Source organism: Harpia harpyja, chromosome 14 (assembly GCF_026419915.1).
Source record: "Harpia harpyja isolate bHarHar1 chromosome 14, bHarHar1 primary haplotype, whole genome shotgun sequence".
NCBI lineage: Eukaryota > Metazoa > Chordata > Aves > Accipitriformes > Accipitridae > Harpia > Harpia harpyja.
Genome location: NC_068953.1, coordinates 36,782,312 through 36,806,377, shown reverse-complemented (window position 1 = coordinate 36,806,377; position 24,066 = coordinate 36,782,312).

The following is a 24,066-nucleotide window of genomic DNA, read 5'->3' as shown; positions in this document are numbered from 1 at the left end:
CCACATGAGGAGGTGTGCAAAAGCAGAGATCCTTGTGATCTTTTGCACAGGTTGGCTTCTCTGAGCGCAAACCTGCAGGGCAAGCACAGCGGAGGGGTACTGCACAACTGCTGGGTGGTCTTGCTGCTCACTCTTTGGCCTACTTCCAAAGCCAGCTGATTTACCACACTGTCAAGAAGAGAAATTAGATGCCTTGCTTAGAGGTTTATATTTATTCTAATAATAATAATTAAAAAAACCCTATCCAGTCACTGCTAGAAATATGTGTAAACCAGTTAAACACACTTTATAAAACCTTACAACAATAATACACTTTTACTGAAACAATCACAGGAGCAATTTCACCTGTACTTACTGTCCAGTCATCTGAGCACAAACAGCCCTGAGATCTATGTGCGAGTGGAAACATAATTTCTATTATCTCCGACATTAAACTTGGCAATGGAAAATCCCATGCCTGGAGTGCAAAATCAATTTCAATAACCAGAATAGCAAGAAGTCAAAGGCAGGACTTGGAAAGGACATGAGTTTCTCAAATAGCCAGCCAGCTTTCTTTATAATGGGGATGCCACTGGGATAGGATGGGATGGGCAACTGGATATTCTGGCTAGATTTTCTCTCTCAGCATGAAAAATTGCTGTAGCTACATGAGGTCAGTTGTGGACCACAGTAGTGGGTCTCAAACTTTGTTTTCCCTGTCAAACCCCACACTTGGGGCATATGTGACAGAAGAGAAACGGCCGAACTACAGGATTAAAGACTGCTTTTCACTGCATCCAGACCTGAAATACAGCTAGTCCAGAATGCTGTCTCTGAGGCAGGACCGTGTGTGTCAGAACAAGATGCACCAAATCCTACAAGGGGTAATCTGTCCCCCATCCCAATCCTTACTGCAGCAAAGGCACCTGTGTGAGAGGTTTCCTGGATAACAGATTAGGGATACAGGTAGAGCCGATCCTGCCGTGGAGAAGGCAGATGAATTAGGCAACCCGCCAAGATCCATTCCAGGCTGATTTGCTGCAATTACAAGACATTGCCTTAAACCTGACACACAAGCCTTTAAATCTCTTCCTACTGTTGAGGTCTGAGGGTGACAGAGGGGAGTGTTGCCATAACTATAACAACTTTGAATATTCCTGTTTGCCAGCAAAATACCAGCTCCCCATTTAAGCTCACCCCAAACTGCCCTATTCTACTTTGGAGGCAAAACTCAAGACACCTTGCCAAGCCATGATGTTACAGGCACCTGTATCCAGGGTTTGCACCCAGCTCAGATATGATGGCATGAGTTCCATAGGCTTCTAAAGTCATAATGCCATTCCTAGAAGTATAGCTGCAGATGGGGAAAGCTGCAAGTGTGGGTTTAGAAGCGATGCTTTCATGCGCTTGTATTCATGCATTCCCTTCTAGGACCTCTTTATTAAGGACTATTTTACAGAAAGCTGGAGTGACAGTACTGCTGAACCATATGCTCAGATCCTCATATGCATCCTTGTGCACACAGAGCTCCAGCTGCCCTTTCCCTCACAGCCTTTGCTTTCCAGGGAGTCATATCAGGTTTTAATCCATTACTGCACCCTCTAGGAACAAAGACAGGCTGGTGCTAGGACACCTTTGCCCTGTGAAGGCAAATCTTTTGCCCTCCATTGTGAAAAGGTTTCCCCCCTGCAGTAAATTCAAGGTTCAAATGCAAAAACAGCTATTTCAATGTTTATCAGAAGAGACAGACGAGGGATAGCACATACAGACACAAAACCCTTCTAAAAGTGGAGTAAAAAAATTAAATGCCACCTTCAGTGCAAGAATATTCGCAAGTCACAAAGGGCTGAGCCTCTGCCATGAACTACAATCAAGAAGAAACAAACCCAAGGCATGAACCACTCTCCTAGCTCCCCTCACTCATGTCTGTATGATAACCAACAGCCAGTGCTGCAGAAAAGGAGAGAGACTCCTGAGTGATCCTTCCTAATAGATTCGTCTTTTATCATGTTTTCATGACCTTTGTAAAAGGCAATTTAAATTCTAATTGTCCTGTGAGCACCACAGGAATCAATTAGTGACAAGAGATGTTAATTGTGCAGACTGGGAGGAGGCATTGCTAGGCTGCTCAGCTCCAACACGGGGTTAAGAGCCCAGGGGAATGCTGGGATGGTTGGGGCTTTAATCAGTCCTCCCTTTTTAATAGTTTCCATGTTGTGCTGCAGTTGTCAAGGTCCATTAGTCTTCTGGAGCACTGAATGAAGCAGTGGCATCCTCTCCATTCCTGCACTCCGCGAGCACATGCACAAAGGATCAGAATGAACTGTCATTGAGAAAGCAAATCCTAAAACCTCTTTCTCTTTTTGTTCTTGCTTCCTCCTCCCTACAGACCCCGCATAGAAAGCGAGCCTTGGGCACTGGCTATTACAAAGCAAATGCTTAATGTTGGTGGGCTGTAGGGGAGGTGAGCCTGGTCCTGTCATCTCAAGATCCAACTTGAGCTGTCTATGAAAAGCAAATGCTCCTATTTTTGTACCAGGGCACAGTGCTTCTCTCATGAAGACCCTGGCAGTGCTCAGACTGTCCCTTGAAATGCCAGACAAAGGTCAGGCTGAATGCCCAGTATTTAGACTACACAGGCACAGACGGGGAAAATTTGTCTGAGCCAGAATGAGAATATGTAGCCCAATAGACTCTCCAGCCCATCCTGGCACAGGTACCTCTCAGTAAAAGAGGACTTGGCACAAGTAATCAGGTGCACCCTGAGATACATTATTTGCTACCTATTTCTCATCAGGTGAGAGTGGTCCTACCCAGCACCTGTACCACCTGGCAGGCAGGCAGCTGTGCACAGGGAAGTTACGCAGTGGTTCAGGAGTCCTCAGCATCTCCACAACATGTAGCACAACTTCATGCTAGTAAAGCTTGTGCTGTGCAAGGCTGTGCATCCAGGATGGTTAAATCCCCCAGAAATAACCATGCCACCACCATTTTCTATTAAATACCATCACAGACCATTATCACAACCTAAATCCCTCTACATTATCCACTTTGCCAACCATCAACCTTAGAAGCTGCCTTGGGCAGGTGCTGTGCCTGCCCCTGGACAATCTGTGCTTTGCTATTGTATGGAATTCACGCTTCAAAATCTCACTCCCTAACTCCCCACCCCTAGGGCTAAGGCCTTCACAAAGACAGGAGAAAGGCATGCATCCTTCCTTGTAAATCAGTATCTGATACAAAGAAAAATTGCAGTGTAAAATCTAAATTGGTGTTAGATTTGTCTTTCAAGCCTGTATTTGCACTCTCTCTCATTCTCAGTCACATATTAGCTCCTGAAACGGAACGGGTGTCCTGGTTTCAGCTGGGATAGAATTAATTGTAGTAGCTGGTATAGTGCTATGTTCTGGGTTCAGTATGAGAAGAATGTTGGTAACACACTGATGTTTTCAGTTGTTGCTAAGTAGTGTTAGTTATACTAAGTCAAGGATTTTTCAGCTTCTCATGCCCAGCCAGCAAGAAGGCTGGAAGGGCACAAGAAGTTGGGAGGGGACACAGCCAGGGCAGCTGACCCAAACTGGCCAGCGGGGTATTCCATACCATGTGACGTCACATCTAGTATATAAACTGGGGGGAGTGGGGCTGGGGGGAATCGCTACTTGGGAACTAACTGGGCATCGGTCAGCAGGTGGTGAGCAATTGCATTGTGCATCACTTGTATTTCCAATCCTTTTATTATTATTATTGTCATTTTATTATTGTTATTATTATAATTATTAGTTTCTTTCTTTCTGTCCTATTAAACTGTTCTTATCTCAACCCACGAGTTTTACTTTTTTTTCCCATGATTCTCTCCCCCATCCCACTGCGGGGGGGTGGGGGGAGTGAGTGAGCAGCTATGTGGTGCTTAGTTGCTGGCTAGGGTTAAACCATGACAACTGGATTGTACCGAAGAGCTGCATTTGACCCCAGATTGGATGCACAGAACTGCAGGCTCAATCCAGCTGTGTTCCTTCTAAGCCTATACCTTCAGCCATCTGCTTCTTCTGTCAAAGCTCTTGGTATTTCTAGGCTCAAACCCCACAGCCATGGACAATCTCTGGATTTCTGCTCCAACCCTGGCCATAGACATTACATCTCTTTCCCCCTCCTCCCAAATATTTAGTCTCGCACCCCTTCCCCATCCCATGGCACTGACCTTCCTTTAACTAGCCAGACTGTTGTTCAAAGCGGGGACATGTCCAAGGGCTGGGGCAGCTCTTTCCTGCCAATATCACCCTCTTTCCAGATGATGTCTGGTATTTCTCTGACTCCTTAACTCAGTCTTTGCTGGTCATCTGAATAACTCACTACCTTGAGGATCCCACGTTCAAGCTTTCTTCCCTGCAAATCCAAGAGGGGGTTAGCACAGCTCCCATCAAACCCTGCACAACCAACCTATGCTAGTCATACGACATTGCTGCAGCACATCACAGCACAGCACACTCTCCAGGTCCCCACAGGGCTCTCAGAGTGTCCCAGGTAGGCCAGCCATCACGACTGGAGAAGGACCTCAGTGACTCAAGAGTCAAAGGACTTCTTGCTTGGTGCTTCAACCATCTACAACACATTTGGCCAAAGGCCCAGAGTCATCCCACCCGTATGTAGCTGGGCTGCCAAAGAGGCTGCTAAGAGCTGAACTACTTTTCATGTCTATGTCTACAGAAAAAGCTTGAAGGTGCTTTGGCACCTCCTTAGGCAGTGTCGTGGTTTAACCCCAGCCAGCAACTAAGCACCACACAGCCGCTCACTCACTTCCCCCCCACCCAGTGGGATGGGGGACAAAATCAGGAAAAGAAGTAAAACTTGTGGGTTGAGATAAGAACGGTTTAATAGAACAGAAAAGAAGAAACTAATAATGATAATGATAACACTAATAAAATAACAACAGTAATAATAGAAGGATTGGAATATACAAATGATGCACAGTGCAATTGTTCACCACCTGCCGACCAATGCCCAGTTAATCCCCGAGTGGCGATCCCCCCACCCCCACTCCCCCCAGTTTATATACTAGATGGGACGTCACATGGTATGGAATACCCCGCTGGCCAGTTTGGGTCAGCTGCCCTGGCTGTGTGCCCTCCCAACATCTTGTGCCCCTCCAGCTTTCTCACGGGCTGGGCATGAGAAGCTGAAAAAATCCTTGACTTTAGACTAAACATTACTTAGGAACAACCGAAAACATCAGCGTTATCAACATTCTTCTCATACTGAACTCAAAACATAGCACTGTACCAGCTACTAGGAAGATAATTAACTCTATGCCAGCTGAAACCAGGACAGGCAGGAAGATTCCACTCGACCAGCAGCACCAGTTCCACTTCTCCCCTGCCTTAAGCTAGTTAAAGGGTCAAACTACCTCCAGTGCCTTCACCTCCATAGCGAAATCTCACCAACCACCTCTCTTGGAACCTTTTATTCTCAGGTTTGAGATTCTTCTTACCTGAGAGATCAGCCTCTTCCCCAAAGTGTGCCCACTCCCAGTGCTTCACTAGGATGTTTAATTACTTCTGATTCTGCCTGAAGCAGAGTAAACACTCTTTCTCAGCAAATGCTTTTCTTGGGAATGCTCTCCCCATGGATAGAGACTAACTTTTTTTTTTTTTAAATCTGTGCCACATTCTCTAGCAGCCTCTGGAATAGGAGATAGGGACCATTTTTGTAAGGAGCACTGAATACAATGGGAATGTCATTTATAACACCACCATCATATACCCTAGCCAGTTTATTGTAATTTTTCAAACTGAGCTTTAGGCACCCGACCTAGAAGAAAGGAGGAGAGGACGGACCTCAGAGACTGTGCAAGTCTCAGGACTTCTGCTCCCTGGTGGTGGCATCAGAACCAACAAAGAGATCCTTTCCTGTAATTCATGAGCATGAAGCTAAGTGTAGTTTTAGCTACCTGTAATTTGGAAGAAATAGTTAACCTACTTATGTAGGAGAACAGCTCCATACAGATTTGGGTCTGATGGCAAAACTGCTATGCAGCAATTCCTCCCTTAATGCTCTCGGAGCAAATGTTATTAATAGTTCAGCTCACGGTTTTCAGAGATCCTATTATTTTTATTGTAAATCCCATGTGCAGGAAGTTTTCTGACGGCAGAAAGCCTTAAGCATACTGACAGGATGCTAGATGGAGGATGGCCTAGGCCAGAAAGATTGCTTAGGGACCAAATAAGCCAGAGAAAACATGCAATGTGGCCAGGTTTGAGACTGAAGCCAGAGGGGCAGCAAGAAGCCTGGCATTAGCATCTCACTGAAATTTCTGAGACATCTCCTTCCCTTCCTTCTGCAGGGAACCCAGAGCTTCACACCAGCACAATGGACTTCTGTGGCACAAACAGGAAGAAAAACTGGCAGGTGTGAAGCGCAATCCCCATGTGAGGTTCCTCCCATCTCTTGCCAGATAGTCCTTTCCAGCTGCCACATCCATTTGCCTGAGCAGTGGAACAAAGCCAGTTTCACTCCCACCATCTTTATGAAATAGAATTAGCAACTTCTCTACTCGTCCTCTGCCCAGCATACCTACAAAGCCTTTTTTGAATTTCCATTAAAAATAATAATGCATTTCGTTCTGCTTCACAAGGCCCATTGCTCACCTGCCCACATCTCTTTCAGACTCCACTAGTCTTCCTTTCTTTCACCAGCATAATCATTTTATGCTCTCATCTTTTCCTTCTATTATTTGTGTGATTGTGGACACATTTTTATTGCTGAGATTTACAAAACAACTCAGTCAACCCTTACATAGCAGACCTGATACGGCTTTAGAAGTGGGAAGGAATGACTGTGTTATTTGGTCCCCACACCACACACATGGCTCCGTAGTTACAGCTGATCAGCCTCAAACCTGACGGAGGTTCATTACTTGAGCCCCACATTGCAGAGCCCAGGGCTGGTGTGCAAAGTGCTATACAGACTCCCAGCAGAACTGGAAGTTTGTTCTGGTGTATTGGTTCCTCTGCAAGGTTTGATGTCCTCACACAAAATCAGCATACTGTAAACCCTATGTTTTAAAACGAAACAGGAAACAACTGCCCTCTGAAGGATCACGACAGAAGCGAGTAAAATAGGATCATACCTCAAGAGATTCCCCGAGGCATCAGCTCCCCATGCCTAGAGACCAGCTGAGAAGAGAAACTCCCTCTGGAGGCTGCTAATGCCTTCCTCTGCTTTCTGAAAAGGATGAGAAAGACAGGCTTGCTCTTTCTTCCTTTTCCACTTTATTCATTCACCAGCATCTGCACTGCGTGCTAACACAGTCTGCACTATCCCTGAACATTCAAGGGAAGGCAGGAGGAGCTCCAGTCAAACCTACGGTCTCAGCAAAGGCGGCATTCACAGCTAGTCACTCAGAGCAACAGAAAAGCCTCATGTGTAAGCTGCTATCATATGGGAGCCGATGTAAAGAGCTGCCAGAGGAAACCTTTTTCTTGGCACAGCAACTTCTAACACTTCTGTAAATCCAAGGAATTAGTCTGCATATATTGTAACATCTAATCTGCTAATAATATGTATAATGTATATGATATGTGTACATGTAATACATATCATATACATAGGTGTTGTTAACACAAAAGATAATATAGTGTATCATACGTACATCCATCCATCATATATTTGCTAGACATTACTCCAGACATATCTGGTTTTGCCTATACCTTTATCTTTAGCATTCACTGAGTATGCCTTAGGGGTCCTGATTTTCCTAATCCTAAATGTAATCTTTAACCTTCGTTTTAACCCCCCAAAATTGCTGCCCTGAATGCCTCCTGTGATGCTGTTACTTATTCATAGTTAAAGACAGCATTATTTCATCAGCCCATCTACCTCTTGCTCTCCTGATTCTCTCTATTCACAAGCAACTTTAATTCTTTCCTTTTTCTCTTCACCTGGAATAGCCTGTAATGGCTCCCCCGTGGATCCTCACTACCCACCTGTCTTGGTCCAAGCATGACGGTTGGAATCAGGTGCCTTGCTGAGAGCAGTGACTGGTGGTTTTTCATCAGCTGAACTGTGCTCAATGCAGGTGCTAAAGCTTCACCAACTTTTGCCTTTTTGTCTCCTCTGCTCCTACAAGAGATCCTATAAAAAAGGAGAGAGGCCCAAGCATGGGTACCTTCAAAAACACACCAGATCCTACACCTCAGCGACCAAACATCTCTTTGACCAGACACAACAGAAGGAAAGAAAGAGTGAAAAACAAGTAGCAGTTACGAGAGAGGCCAACAAGACAGGGATTTTATTTGCCAAGTAGGAACTTAAACTGATTAGATTCTAGTAGCCTAGAGTGAATGTTGACACCAATTTGACTTAAAAGCTGCTATTATTTTCCAAAGCCATTTTCTCCAGCTGCTGGAAAATAAAGCCACATTCAAAAGCTCGAAGAAAACATATCAACTTTCAGGCAACTGAGCTGCAGCCAAGTTTCCATGATGGCACCTGGCATTGACCACATCAGAACTGGGTCGTCAGAGCACAACCACTTGCCCTTCCAGCAAGAGGTCTTGCACGCCCAACCTGGCACCAGTCATGTTTACAGGCATTGCAAACTTTACTAGCTCCAGTCTGGCACTCAGCACATGACTTACGAAGTCATGGAACTGAGTACTACAAGCCACTGAGTCCAGCAGCAAAAATGTTTCTTGCATCAGATCTTTGCAGCACCAGCCACGCCTGTACCAAGTCCATATAGCCCTGAGGTTGCATATATAACTAAGCCTTCCGCTGGAAAAAAAAAAAGAAAATTTGGATCTCTCAGCACCAACTCAGACCATTTCCGTCTGGGCAGGGACTGACAATGGAGCCTGCCACAAAGCAGCCAGTGGAACAGACCCAAGTATGTGAGAAAGCCATGTGAACAGACCAAATCCTACTGGACCAAGCACTGGCTGCTATTATACTCTCCCAGCTCTCACTGATGGCATGGAGAAGATTACATTAACTTGACCATGACAGATGGTTTAGGATTTGAAGGCTGGTATTGCATTTCTGAAAGGCTATTTCTGATAGTCACTGTCCAACCTGTTCAAAGGCCATCAACTTGCGTAATAGAGAAAGAGTTGAGACAAGCCCCATGATGCACAGATACTGTTTGCTGGCCACATTGTCATGTTTTCCTTTCAAAACCTCAGTTTCAGGAAACAAAGGGAAAAGCAAGAGAAGGAAGTATGGTAGCCACCATTTTAGCTCTCCATGAGCCATATGACAGCTCACAGAGCAAACATGAGTCTCTACAGATTGATATGAACAGTATGACTCCAGAGCCAAGGAGCATGTCTGACTCACAGCCTCGTTGGACTGAGAACAAATACAGAGGATTCCCTATCCTCTCTCCACCTGGCTGAACACAGTGACTTAAGGGATAGGGAGCAATGGTGACAAGTTCCTTCCCGGCACAGCAGACACGTCTCCTCTGTGACTACCCTGCCTTCCCAGGTGCCCTTGCATAACAGATATGAGGCTCTGCAAGTGGAACCGAACAATAACGAGGATAACGGTTCATCTAGCTTGGAGGTGTCGCTGAGGTTAAGTGGGCCTACACCCTGCGTCAAAACTGCTTCCGTAAAGAAAAAAAAAAGACTGGTCATTGTCATAGAAGACTCCCTTCTGAAGGGAACAGAAGGCCCAATGTGCAGACCAGACCCACTTCTTTGGGAAGTCTGCTGCCTCCCTGGCACTTGGGTTAAAGAAGTGAAGAGAAAGCTTCCTACCCTGGTACCGCCCTCAGATTATTATCTATGAGTTTTTGATTCTTGGAGAAGTAAGGAGGGAGGTCAGCAGAACTGCTACCTTGGACTTCCAGAGGGCAGACTTTGGCCTGTTTAGGAGATTGGTTGTCAGAGTCCCTTGGGAGGCCATTATGAAGGGCAAAGGAGTCGAGGAAGGCTGGACATTCTTCAAGAAGGAAATCTTAAATGTGCAGGAGCAGGCCGTCCCCATGTGCCGAAAGATGAGCCGGTGGGGAAGAAGACAAGCCTGGCTGAACAGAGACCTTTGGCTGGAACTCAGGAAAAAAAAGGAGAGTTTGTGACCTTTGGAAGAAGGGGCAGGCAACTCAGGAGGACTACAAAGATGTTGTGAAGTTATGCAGGGAGAAAATTAGAAGGGCCAGAGCCCAACTAGGACTTAATCTGGCTACTACTCTAAAAAACGTTTCTATAAATACATTAGCAACAAAAGGAGGGCTAAGGAGAATCTCCATCCTTTATTGGATGAGGAAATGGGTGAGATACTTAATGCCTTCTTTGCCTCAGTGTTTAATAGTAAGACCAGTTGTTCTCTGGGTACGCAGCCCCCTCAGCTGGAAGACAGGGATGGGGAGCAGAATGAACCCCACATAATCCAAGGCGAAATGGTTAGTGACCTGCTACACCACTGAGACACACACAAGTCTATGGGGCTGGATGGGATCCACCCAAGGGTACTGAGGGAGCTGGCAGAAGTGCTCACCAAGCCACTTTCCATCATTTATCAGCAGTCCCGGCTAACCGGGGAGGTCCCAGTTGACTGGAGGTTAGCAAATGTGATGCCCATCCACAAGAAGAGCCAGAAGGAGTATCCAGGGAACCACAGGCCTGTCAGTCTGACCTCAGTGCCAGGGAATTTTATGGAGCAGATCGTCTTGAGTGCCATCACACGGCACATACAGGATGACCGGGTGGTCAGGCCCAGTCAGTATGGGTTTATGAAAGGCAGGTCCTGCTTGACTAACCTGACCTCTTTCTATGAGAAGGTGACCCACTTAGTGGATGAGGGAAAGGCTGTGGATGTTGTTTATGTGGAATTTAGTAAAGCCTTTGACACCATTTCCCGCAGCATTCTCCTGGAGTAACTGGCTGCTCATGGCTTGGACAGGTATACTCTTTGCTCAGTAAAAAAACTGGCTGGATGGCTGGGCCCAAAGAGTGGTGGTGAATGGAGTTAAATCCAGTTGGCAGCCAGTCACAAGTGGTGTTCCCCAGGGCTCAGTATTGGGGCCAGTTCTGTTTAATATCTTTATTAGTGATCTGGATGGGGGGATCAAGTGCACCCTCAGTAAGTTTGCAGATGACACCAAGCTGGGCGGGAGTGTTGATCTGCTTGAGGGTAGGAAGGCTCTACAGAGGGATCTGGACAGGTTGGATTGATGGACCAAGGCCAATTGTATGAGGTTCAACATGTCTCAGTGCCAGGTCCTGCACTTGGGTTGCAACAACCCCATGCAGCGCTACAGGCTTGGGGAAGAGTGGCTGGAAAGCTGGCTGGCAGAAAAAGACCTGGGCATGCTGGTTGACAGCTGGCTGAATATGAGCCAGCAGTGTGCCCAGGTGGCCAAGGCGGCCAATGGCATCCTGGCTTGTGTCAGAAATAGCGTGGCCAGCAGGACTACAGCAGTGATTTAGTCCCCCTGTACTCAGTACTGGTGAGGCTGCACCTCGAGTACTGTGTTCAGTTTTGGGCCCCTCACTACAGGAAAGACATTGAAGAGCTGGAGCATGTCCAGAGAAGGACAACAAAGCTGGGGAAGGGTCTGGAGCACAAGTCTTATGAGGAGCGGCTGAGGGAACTGGGGTTGTTTAGCCTGGAGAAAATGAAGCTCAGAGAAGACCTTATCACTCTCTACAACTACCTGAAAGTAGGTTGTAGCAAGGTGGGGGTTGGTCTCTTCTCCCAAGTAACAAGCAACAAGACAAGAGGAAATGGCCTCAAGTTGCGCCAGGGGAGGTTTAGAGTAGACATCAGGAAACATTTCTTCACTGAAAGTGTTGTCAAGCATTGGAACAGGCTGCTGAGGAAAATGGTGGAGTCGCCATCCCTGGAGTTATTTAAAAGACATGTAGATGTGGTGCTTTGGGACATGGTTTAGTGGTGAATTTGGCAGTGCTAGGTTGATGGTTGGACTCGATGATCTTAAAGGTCTTTTCCAACCTAAACAATTATATGATTCTATGAAAGGGAAAAAATAAGACAGACCTGCGTGCTACATAAAATCTCCCTAACATAGAGGGAACACTGTGGCTGTCTCTACATCAGGCTGTAGTAAACACAAAATGGCAGCAGTTTCTAGCAGAGCTCTGGAAGAGATGTTAATGTCTCCCAGCAAGGCACACACAGCTCCACCAAAGCATCCTGATGGCCACACACAAGAAGGAGTCTATTAGAGCTGGACAATGTCTGAAACAGCCTTTCCAGAAGCTGAGACACCCAACCTTTTTCTGGAAACCACACTGCAAGGAAATGAAAGCACAGAGTTGACATGACCTCAAATAGCAGCTGGCCTTAAAGCTTCTTTTACTTGTATCTACACAAAAGAAGAGCAAAGGAGCTTTCTGGGTTGCTGTCCCTTCAGCAAGTGGTACGTTCTTGGTAACATTCCTAAAATTGGCATTCTTTTGCCAGTTTGACAAGGAACCCCACATTTTCCTAGAAAGTCACAAGGCCTTGCTGTTTGGGAGGGGAAAAGTGATGGGGCACACAAGCCCTAGCTGAACCAACTACTTAGGGAAGCATTCAGGTCTCTGTCCCATAGTGGTAAATACAGCAAGCATCTCTATTAGCAAAGCTGTAGCCTTCTGACATTGCGCTGTTATGGTGGAGAAACCTTTTACAGCAACCAAGGATGTAATTAAAATCTAGTTTGTATATGTGTGGGGAAAAATATACTCACAGACTGAGAAGATGGAAAAATAAGACGTGACTTCAAGCTAATGGAAGGAAACAGCTCACTGAGGAAACAGAAGACTGTTTTAACAGTAACAGCCACTGGGTGGTAGAGTCTGCTACCAAGAGATGTGGTCAAGGAGGCACTGCTGCAAGGAGCCAGCAGTGGTTTAGGTAGAGTAGGAAGTGTGCTAATGCACGGAAGTCCTACAAACCCTGCAGGTCAGTTATACCCCAATGGTCCCTCTCAGCTCCACTCTCACAGTTTATACAAAAGCAAAGCAGAAAGAGTGTGTGCTTGGTCAAAAGGAGCACACAGGGTTACACTGAAACCGCTAATTAAACTGATGCAAGATGGGTAACACCAAAATCAGTTCCAAGATCAATATTTCTATTCATTTACAAGTATAACAAGGTTAGAGAGGTGAGCAGAGTAAATAATTAACTCATTTACAGGTTTTTTTAAAACAGAAAGAGTCATTTTAATCTCCTGGGTAATTAGCTATGCAGTTGACATTAATCACAACCACAGCAATTATTTGAAGTATTTGATTAATCAATCCAGAGAAAAAACAGAGGTAGGCCAAACTACCCTGGCTGCACAGCCCTGTTGGTCAATCAGTCAATACATAGGTGCTGGCTTTCAGAAATGTGACATGTTTCCTGCTGGGTATAACATAACAAGTCCTCTGGCTGGCTGGATATAACAGTAAAATGGATATAACGCTTCAAATGGGGAAGATGCAGACCATGATGCTTCCAAACTGAACTAAAGAGTATTTATTAATGCTAGACTTGCTGAATTGTGATTCTTACTACTTTTGGCCCTCCAAAGCACAAATACAATCACATGCTTGCACAGAGCTGATACTAAACATGAAAAATACCATTACATGATAGTGTGTGTCAGCCAACATTGGCAGAGGGCTAAAACTCCTAACTCTTTCATTCTCATCTACAATATGAGCAGTTACTTCAACTAAGGAAGAATAATGAGCCTAGAAGATGGTCTGAATACTATTATTATTAAAAAATCAGGTTAGAAAAGCTCAGATGTACATATTTTTTTTCTTGCTACTTTTCCTTCTAATAATCACATCATAGTGGAATTCCAGTTTACAACTCCTACTACTGGTAGCAGTGATCTTCCATTTTGTTCAATTCAGTTGCAGAGTCTTGGAAAACTACCCAAATCAAATTTCAGCACCTTTTTGAGAATGCTCACACCTACCAGCAGACAGCTGGTAATGTGCTGTATTAAAGTACATTCTCATCTGGTTTTGCTCTGGATTAAGCTGCTGCTTTCAAAAATGCAAATGTTAACTCCCAGAACAAACTTGCTTGATGATGCTAAGCTTATGTGTAAACTGAAATGCAGCAGACTTTCATTACAAAGCTCAACCATTTAAAAGGATGAAAATTACAAGATGGGGCACATTTTTTAAAACAAATATTGGAACACTCAACCTGTATTTTATTGATTACATTTCCCCTGTCTAACACTTCTACTGCTGCATATAAATGAAACTAACATTTCTTTAACACAAAAACCGGAAATGATCAAAGAATCTTTTGGACTGCTACAACTCTTGCAGGGAATATGTCTGCCTCATGGTCATGGCAATGCAAAGTTCTGATAAGTGGCAACTGATGGCACTCTCTTCTGAGCACAACCCAGGTGAAAAATAGGCTTTCCTGTGTGTGCACAGGACACCAGACTGCCACACAAGGGAGAAGCACACTCCCAAACCTTTTGTACATAGGTCCCTCACACGCAAAGCCGGGAGATTCCCACTCCAGTGCAGAGGATACCCTGCAGGAAGAGAGGCAGTATCTAGAACAAGCCAGCACATGCGTGCTTTCAGTAATATCAACCACTCCAAGTTTTTAGTCTGCTCTTCAAGCAGCATATTTCTTACATCTGGCATGCAAAATACTGTAATAGTGAAGAACGTCCCATTTTGATTTAAATGAATGCATTTATTTCCAAATGGGAGACCGCAAGTTAAACAAACACATTTCTCTCTTTGCACATGAAAGCATTGTTTTGTCACAGATGTACAGTATAATACATTTATTTTCTCAATTGTTTTGTATTTGTAAGGCACTGCCAGTTATTTGGATGGGTTTGTAAGGATGAAGCAAATTGCTCTGTGGGGCTCTATTCAGGGAACATAATATTCCCACAAAAGCACCATAATTCTGCATGCAGCAACACAAACTACCACGACATTGCAGCAGCTGGCAGGGTGGATAGAGTTAGCATTATCAAAACCAGCATGACAACTCTACTCCAAAACTCCCTTACATGCATAAATTAATGATGAATGTACATTGATTAGCCCCCACCCAGACTCCAAGGAAACCTGCCTTCCCTGCAATAACTTTGAACCTCACCTCACTTATTTTGTCAGTTCACAAGGCCTGGGGAGCACTTCAGCTTCTTCTTGAATCACATTGGCCTTGCCCAAGCCTCTTAAGCCCTGCCTGCATAAGTGCACCAGGGAAGATTAGGGACTGTGCTACAACCCCTAAGCCATGGGAAACAGCCAAGAACACAGAATTGTATTAGTAACGTGCCAGGCAGTGCATTTTGGGAGGTCTGCCACACAGAAAGCTGGGAGCAAGAAGATCCTGCCAGGGAACACATCTATGTTTCAAAAGTTAAATATAAATTAATCCCTACCATCCTTCTGACCAAGTAACTCCCTTCTCCAGGCATGCAGCATGGCGTAACAAGCTGTCACAGAAACACTTTACATTACTATGTTTTTCATCACAACTACAACAGGCTGGAATTATGCACAGACTCAGTGGACATTGCTGCCCCAATATTCCCAGGCTTCTCCATCCATTTGTCAGTTTCCTACACAGCTTCCTCCAACCAGTTCCCACCTGGCACACTCTAGCTTCCTGAAACGTGACCACAGAGGACTTCCTACCCATCTTGAAGTCCTTCTGGTTACACAGAAATGGGTTTTAAAAATAAAATAAAATAAAAAATGAAATAAAATTTAAAAAATAATAAATAAAAAATAAAATATGTGTTCTTAATGCAGGCTGACTAACCCAAGTTAGTTAACTCAGGTTAAAGCAGGAGTGAAGACAAGGCAGCTTATCCTGGAGGCTCGAGTAGAACATAACAGTAATTCACATTTCAAGTCAGCTTGTCTTCTGTGATATCAAATCCGAGTGCAATGCCTTTAGCATACAAAGTTAGATAGGTAGGTTCATACTGAGTATGTAAGACAATAATAATACATAGGCAGACTGAATATCTAGATCTGATAGAAAAGCCTCCTGTTCAACTACTACCTCTCTGAAATATCCCTACAGTTTCCTATGCCAGTTGATTTGACCTTTAACTAAAGGCACATCTCCACTTAGTCACTAGTTTCTGTGGGTCACCTGTGGAGCTGCTTAAGTCAGGCTTCACTTTGCATACTAATGACTCAGCCTATGAATATGCTTTTGGGTGCTGCTTCTGTTATCATACACAAGCTCAGCTTGAGCAAACCCTGTGCAGCCTAGTTTACATGAGCAGGTGCACTGAAATTGAGCAAGAGAGGAAAATCTGTGTCAGCAGGAATATCAAGAGAGGAGCAGTAGAGGGGGGCCTTAAAGAAACAACCACCACTTGCTTTACCGACATTGTCTCCTACAGACACGAGAGCTGGAAATTCTGTCAAGAGGTCTAACTGTGAACAAGGCACTAACTTCAAGGTCTGGTCTCTACTGGAATCCTTTACCCAGCTACAGAGAAGTTGTCTGGGATCCCATGGTTCTTCTAAGCCCATCTGTCCATCACCTGTTTGCACACAGCATCATTTGCAGCTTTTCTTGATGCTAGCTGCTAGCTCATGACCTCAGAAAATATTCTACTTATAGCACTGATAGATAATAATAAAAACAATGCAGAAGGGAATTTGGGCTGAAAAGAGATCTCAGCTTTCTAGATTTTTTGCAGGATCATTTTAGTTTTGATCAGTCAGCTCTACTTGTGGAAGTCAGGAAAGAGCTGACTCAGTGAACACACTGAGTAGTGATTACACACAGCAACCTAATGATGGCAATGATGATTTTGTGGTGACTTGTGTACCCCTGCTGAACATCACGAGAAGAGACAAAAGAATAAGGAAGAGCCCTGCAATACATTGCTGTGCTCCCTACTAGACCAGTAGAAACCCTGCTGGCAGTCCTGAGGGAGGTCTTGAGAGTCTGCCTTTGTTGGAGCTGGGGGCTGGCAGAAAAAGGCAGTATCACTGTAACAGAGCATACCTCTTTCAAAACACTTTTCAGCTGAGTTCTCTAGGCTCTTTGCAAAGGTGAGTCAGACCATTACCCTTGTTTTGCATATCTCCATATGATTTACCCAAAGTGACTAACCAAAAAATGAGCCACCCCTCAAGATGTCCAGCCCATCTTTTCCAATTCACAGCCTGTCATTCATCAAGCTACAACAACAGATCCCCTGGAAGGCAGCAGTCCCTGACCACTGAGATGACAGTGAGCAAACCCCATGAAGAGCACAGGAACTGGGATGATTTTCCTGCTGCTGGTTGTTACCTGAGTAAATTCTAGAGAGGCTGTTCTCACAAACAGCTGTCAGAGGCAGAAGCACAGGGCAGCCCATGTGTGTCAGCATCCCTGCTGGGACAGGAATGCGGTGCTGCTACAGAGCCAGAACATATCCACTGCATGGGTGGGCTGATCCCACCGCCAGTCACATCAAAGAGACTAATTACACAGAAATAACTCCTATAGGAGCAAGCAGATTATCTATGCATTTGCTAGCAAGGTGGATGGTGGTGTTGCAGAATCAGATCACCTAAAGGTATTCATCAAATTCAGTTACACTTAGACACTGGGCTGGTGGGGAACAAGGGATAAGAGGTAGTCAGTGTGGCTGGATGTAAGCACAAGAGCAAGTGAAAATAGATTTACAAAAAGATTTGAAGTAGTAACTTCTCAGAATAAGGCAACAATTGCAATGAAATACACCAATATCATATAGCAATCAATACAGATTGAAAATGTGTCAGTTTTACAAAACACCTCCCCATTTCAAAGTGGATCATTAAGACACAAACAAAAAAAAAAGTGAAACTGATCACCGCAGTCAACACACTTGAAACCGAAGCTTTTTTTATTTCTAGAGTTAAAGTTATTACATTACTTCATGTCTGAAATGAGCAAATGGAAAAGAAAACACATCATTCACACAGCGCTGAACTCAGCACCACTGTTTTTCTCTGGGTGACCGCTAAGGGTCTCTCTTGCTTAATACGGGCCACAGCAGAGATTTTTCTCCCCTCTGTCACGATGTTTTGTCATCCAAATTCACCCCTTCCCCCATCCATGCTACCTAACCATCCCACAGTTCCCCAGAACACCAAACCACTAACACCTCACAACATCTCCTCTCACCAGTCTCGAACCGAGTGGTTAATGACACATCTTACTGGGGTTTTATGTGCGTGCAATCCCACATGCAACCTTTCCTGGGCAAGCAGAACACAGACAGAGCCACAGCAATGAACACCGTCCATGATCTGTCTGTATACTCACAACATCTGTACATGCCTGAAACACATGTACACATGGGCTAAACATGCTTCATTCTACAGGCAAACATATCCTTGCTTCTCGGAGGCTGCAAGCATCAGTGCGATACCAGATTTCATGGTATGGATTCTAGCCTCACATGTCTGGATGTGTGGACAACAAACGAGAATGCTGGTGGTTACAAAACATGAACTATAAGTAACTAGTAGGTAATTATGGAGGGATGTGTCTGAGTGGCTTAGCTCCAACATCAACAGAGGGAAGAGCTCTGCCTATTGAGTCATCATCAGCATTTCCTTCCAGCCCTTGGGTTTTCCCAACAGGTCTCCCCTGTGAGTTAATGCCCAGACCCACAGTGGGTAAGCTCATAAAAGCTGCTGAGCTCACACCCCCAGGGAATGGGGCTCCAGTCCCCCGCAGCCAGCAGAAGTTTCCTGACCGTGATCGTGCTCCAAAGACACGGTGCCTCATCAGCCTCTTTATTACAGCAACCGAACTGAATACTAACGACATCCCAGTCCCAGCGATATCACAGAAGCTTCAGAGACACCATGCCATAACCAAACAAGGGCTGCTGAAGTCACACAAGAGTTTTATAGTGCCCCATCCCTTTGGTCATCCATGAGTCCCAAACTGTCCATAACCTGAGTGCCCCCATGTAATGATTAAGTCACCACCTCCTCTGCAGGACAAGAATTTGGCTAATGAGAGATTGTTAGGTGAGAAGACGACACTTCTTAATCAGAGACCAGATACCATCTAAAAACCGCAGAAGTATGCCAGACCTTAGCGTTATCACAAGGTGAATGAATACACAGTTGGGCGTTTTCTATTGTGCCTCTTCAGTGAGCAAGGCTATCTGAATTCTTCCAGAATTATTTCATTTCTGCTATTTGCTATAGAGACAGACTTTTCATTTACTTTCCTGTTTGTCCTACTCCTTCCTTCTATTTGCTTTTCTTCTTTTTCTATTCCTTTCCCAGTCCCATGCTTTGTTTCTACTACTGTCCCCATCCCTTCTAACAGAGCTAAACAATGAACACATGCTGATCTGTCTATTCCATGTAATTCCCCACTTTAATTTTCTCTCAACAGATTTGTTAGCCCCATAAAATAGTGACTAAAAGGTTTCCAATGACAAGCAGGACTTGGGCCTCTGAAAACCTCACCTCACTGGATCAGGTGCCGGATCACATGAACAAGTTAAAGCAACTGGTTTGATGGGGAACACAGAGTATTTGCCAGCGCTCTGCAGTAAAGCATCTGCCCAGCTGGCCATGGGCCTTTCGGTACTACTGCAGCAGCACCTTTACATCTCTAACAGAGCTAGAGCACCAGCAGAGTAATTCTCCAGTTCTGCAGGGCATCTGAAGACATTTCTGAAGACCAGATAAGAGGAAGCTGAAATGTTCAGCTTCAGAACCACACGTGTCTCTGAAACAATAAATGTTTTAAGTGATCAGCATTTCTAGGCAGTGAAACAAACGAGTGTTTCCATTCCTGGGGGAAGTGGGAAGCAAGCAAACTCCACTCCACTATTCCGCAGTGTACAGGAAATCTGAGTGATTGATGGCAGCAGAGTAGGGAAATGCACATTCAGCTTATATTTCCAATGTAAATGACTTGCCACCTCACCCCTCTGCTTCCTGTTCCTTCACACACTCCCCACACTCCGGCTGATATGTGTAGTATGTGTGAATCAGGGAGGAAGAAAGGAAAAAGGACAATCCTTGTTAGACTGCTTCCCCCAACCCCAATTTAAATGAGCAAGGATAACGTGCAAAAACAAAGGTCAAATAGCTGTTCAGGACTGAGCTCTTTTTGCCCATAGACCCAGCGTGGTGACACAGGGATGGACTAAGGAATCATGCAGTGCTGCTCCCAGACCCTGCTAAAAGACAGCCATCTGTGTCAGGTGCAGGTGGCTAGCCCCTGCTCCTACAGAATTTCTCCTTGTATTACAAAGGTCAAAGCAGTAAGCAAAGAGGCTCTTTAAAATGCTGCACACTGTTTGAGGGATCTGTTCGGTTCACAGGGATGCCGAGACGCAGCAATTGCCAAGGCAAGAGAACAAACCCAGAGGAATACAGCAAACATCCGTGTGCAGGAGGCGTGCCCCTGTTCTTTCCCAGGCAGCTCAGTGAGAGGTGCTTATTTTTACAAAGCAGGCTCTGAGATCTTAAAGAACCGATGTTGTCGTAGTGCCCTAAACCAATGAGTATGTGACCTACTCGTTCCCACTCTGTCCCTTGACCTTTTCCCATAGCATTCTCCAAAAGCATCACATGAAAAATAGCCCTTCTCAGCTCTCCAGAGGCTTTGGAGACAGCATCAAAGCTCTGTGCTTATAAACAATTCCAGCTAGGCCAAAATGCCATTCTAGCATCAGGGGTCCCGGGATTTGTAAGCCTGTCACAACGAATTGGAGGGAGAGGGGGCAGGGGAGAGGCAGCATGTGTTGCCAAGGGAAGCAGGGAGTGAGGGCCAGGGCAGCTGGGGCGTGAGCTGAGCTCCATGAAAACCCCATAGGCTAAGATAGGGTTTATCCACACACCTCAGAGACTACACAGGATCTCTTTCTGCCTCCTATCCTTATTACAGAGAGCTTGCAAGCTCTCCAAGCGTGGAAGTTGTTTTCTGCATTGATCCTTCAGCCTAATCCTGCCATTCTTTCCCTCCTCTCACCCTGCACATCCACTAACACTCCAGCATCCATCCTGAAGGTGAATTTACAGTCCAGGTGGAGATGGGGAACTCGACAGACTGCAGAGGGACAGTCCCTGAGCATCAGGGCTAGTTATTTGTTGACTCTTCAGGATTTGAAGACAAAATAGCAGCTGGCCCACAAATACCTACAGGAATCCCTGTCAGCTCCCTCTGGTGTCTCACACCATCCCTGGCACACTCCTGCCTTTTGCTAAAAGGCTGAGAAAGCCTCAACTGTTCCCAGTTTTTGTGTTTCCTCATATCTCCAGATCTAGATTCGCTTGGCAATAGCTGCATACAGTCCTTGAACACCTTCTAAAAAGCAAATGCTGCAGAAGGCACTCCATAATTGAGTAAGTCTTTTCCTCAACCATCATCTTATTCTTCTGACTTCAACCCATTCTTCATTTTTCCCATATTTGTTCCTTCGTCCTCCTGGCTGTGTTCTCCTAGTCCTACTGCAGGCTACAGGCAAGGCCTTCAACTGGGCAATCCATGGCAAAGGCTGTGTGAGGACTAATTACAGTTCAGGGACTGTATTTCCTTGTTTCAGTGTACTACTGTTACCATTAAAAGAGACACATACAGAAAAAAAAGTAGATAAGCCACTTGTAAACATCTCCTAGCAATCTACTAGCACGCCACCACCTCCCCCTGACTGTGCATGGAGCTTCACTGTTGCTTCGATTGCAGCGCTGGCCCTGCAGGTTGGAGACACCCACAGGCCCGGTCTGACACTCTGCTCCAGCCATCTGAACAGACCCCTCAAGTGCACCAGCCCTCCAAAGTCCTTCACAGCTCCCTGTTCCCAAAGCCATGCTGTCCCCGTCCTATCCTTGTCTTCAGGGCACTGTCCTATCATTTGGCATTGCTTGCCTCCTGCCATCCCCACTCTCTGCCCATTTTTCACTGTGCTCCTTCTCTCTCCTTTCCCCAGCCTTGTCAAAGCGTGCTGCCTCTCCAGCCACATGTCACCTTCCCTCCAGCTCCACCGCTCTAGTCTGGGTCACGTACTCCATGGTACAGCCCAGCAGCCAAGGAAAATCATTTTTATGCCTGAATATGTGGAATGGTGCTAGTTGCAGCCAGGCAGGTTTGTGTTTGGCTAGCTCTTACGTGGTAATAGGGACACTGCACTCTTGCAGGGCAATAATTTCAGTCCCAACAAGGAAACTGGATAATTACAGAGAAAAGCAGCAGGCGTTTCAATCGTTCCTACTCTGTCAGGTCTTTTAAAATGTCATTGAAAAGAAATGGTGGGATAATGAAGGCCTTGACTCACTTTCAAAGCACCTGACAGGACAGCCAAGAGGAAGCAACAAGGTTAGGAGGGCTACATCATCCTTCCTGGCTCCTGGGGACTGACCCCAGAGGGTGTGAGATCTGGGACAGGATGGTATGATCATAGGATGGTATAAAATAGAAATACAGTCATGTGAATTCTTTTGCTGTAGATGTCTCCAATTTAAGAACAAACCTTCTGACTTTACCTTGGTTGATCTTGTTCATTTTGTATTTTACTTGTGGCTCTTCTTCACCATTTTCTCTTTTATATAGCATCAGAAAAGCATTAACTCATGACTTTGTTCCATTCCACCGACATAACTGCTTATATATTCTTCCTGATGTTTTGACATATATCACTTGGACAGACACTTAGAAATTTAAACCATGGAAGCTGGAGGATGTTTTAAAAAATTAGAAAATATGTGGACAACTCTTCTGTTATTTTAAACAATATGAAGACTCAACACTTCTGTAACTCTGCCAGCAAATGCAGGAAAATATGTGCTTGCACTGCACAAATATAAAACTGAACACACTGATTTTTAGACATAAAACACACTTTTACTACACACTGTGCACATATGCTATAACCCCCACCGTCAGAAACACACATTTACAGCACATAAGGAAGGCACAGGTTATTTTCAGTGCAAAGCACTTCCTGTTTCTATAGACCACAAGAGCATGTGTACTGAAGGAGTATACACACATTGAGCATACAAACAAAACATCCATGCGTTCTATGTAACAAAGCTTTAGGTCTACCAAATCAAGAATTGCACCTGTATATCCATTTAGAATAAATTTGACATTAGCAAATGTACAATTGCTGTGAAAGGAAATAATATATCTGATGCACTCAAAAAACACCCTTAATTGTTCAGTCCAGAAAACAGGAAAACAGAACAATCAAATGAAATTACACACACGTGCACTGTATGTGTACAACATGTACACTGGTGAAAGCACAACACCATAAACAAACACAGTATTCCCAAAAGACTTAGCCATACACTAACGTTGTGCTCAAATGCACACAGGCAGATCCTTAACCATATGTTCACCTGCACAAATATGTATCAGAACAAAAGCCCATTGCATATAATGAGCCCAAAATGCACACTTTAGAAATGAGAAACACACTACGCAAATACCCAAATACACAACTCATGCATAAAAGTTTTATATGCGCTCCATAGAAAATAATTCATATGCCTTAAATGAAAGCTGCATTTAATAAGCCTAATGCACTGGGGGTTGCATTTTACCCTGTAGTTCAGAGCATGTCACAGCACATAAAACAACGGGTCTGACATTGCAGCTGTCCCCACATAGGTTCAATACCTATAGTTCATAAACCATGTGTGAATTTAATCTTCTCCCAGAGCAAGCACCTGCATTGCTGGAGGTAATTCCCCAGAGCTAGCCTATAACTATATAAGCTACTGTGTCAGGACTGCCATGCTGCTGCACCAGCCAAGAGACCATTTGGAGATTCATTTGTAATTCTCCCATTCTTTCCCCCTGACTAGGGGACCCAGGATTCAAGCTTATAGTGGGGTAAACTACTGCAACCTCCACACAGGCATCTTAATCACCACTGTGCCCTCTCACCTTACTACCTATACAACTACAGCGGAGGGCATCAGTCACAAGTTCCACTGTAGCTCGAGTCACAATCTGAGCAATGAAGCAATTGCAGGAGATGGAAGATAAAGGCATTTTGCTCCCCTATATTGCCCAGATAAGACCTCTGACAATTTTATAGTCAGATGATTGAGTATCTAAACAGAAACAAATGCACCTAATCAAATGCATCAGTGGGCAATGCCAGACCAGCTAGCC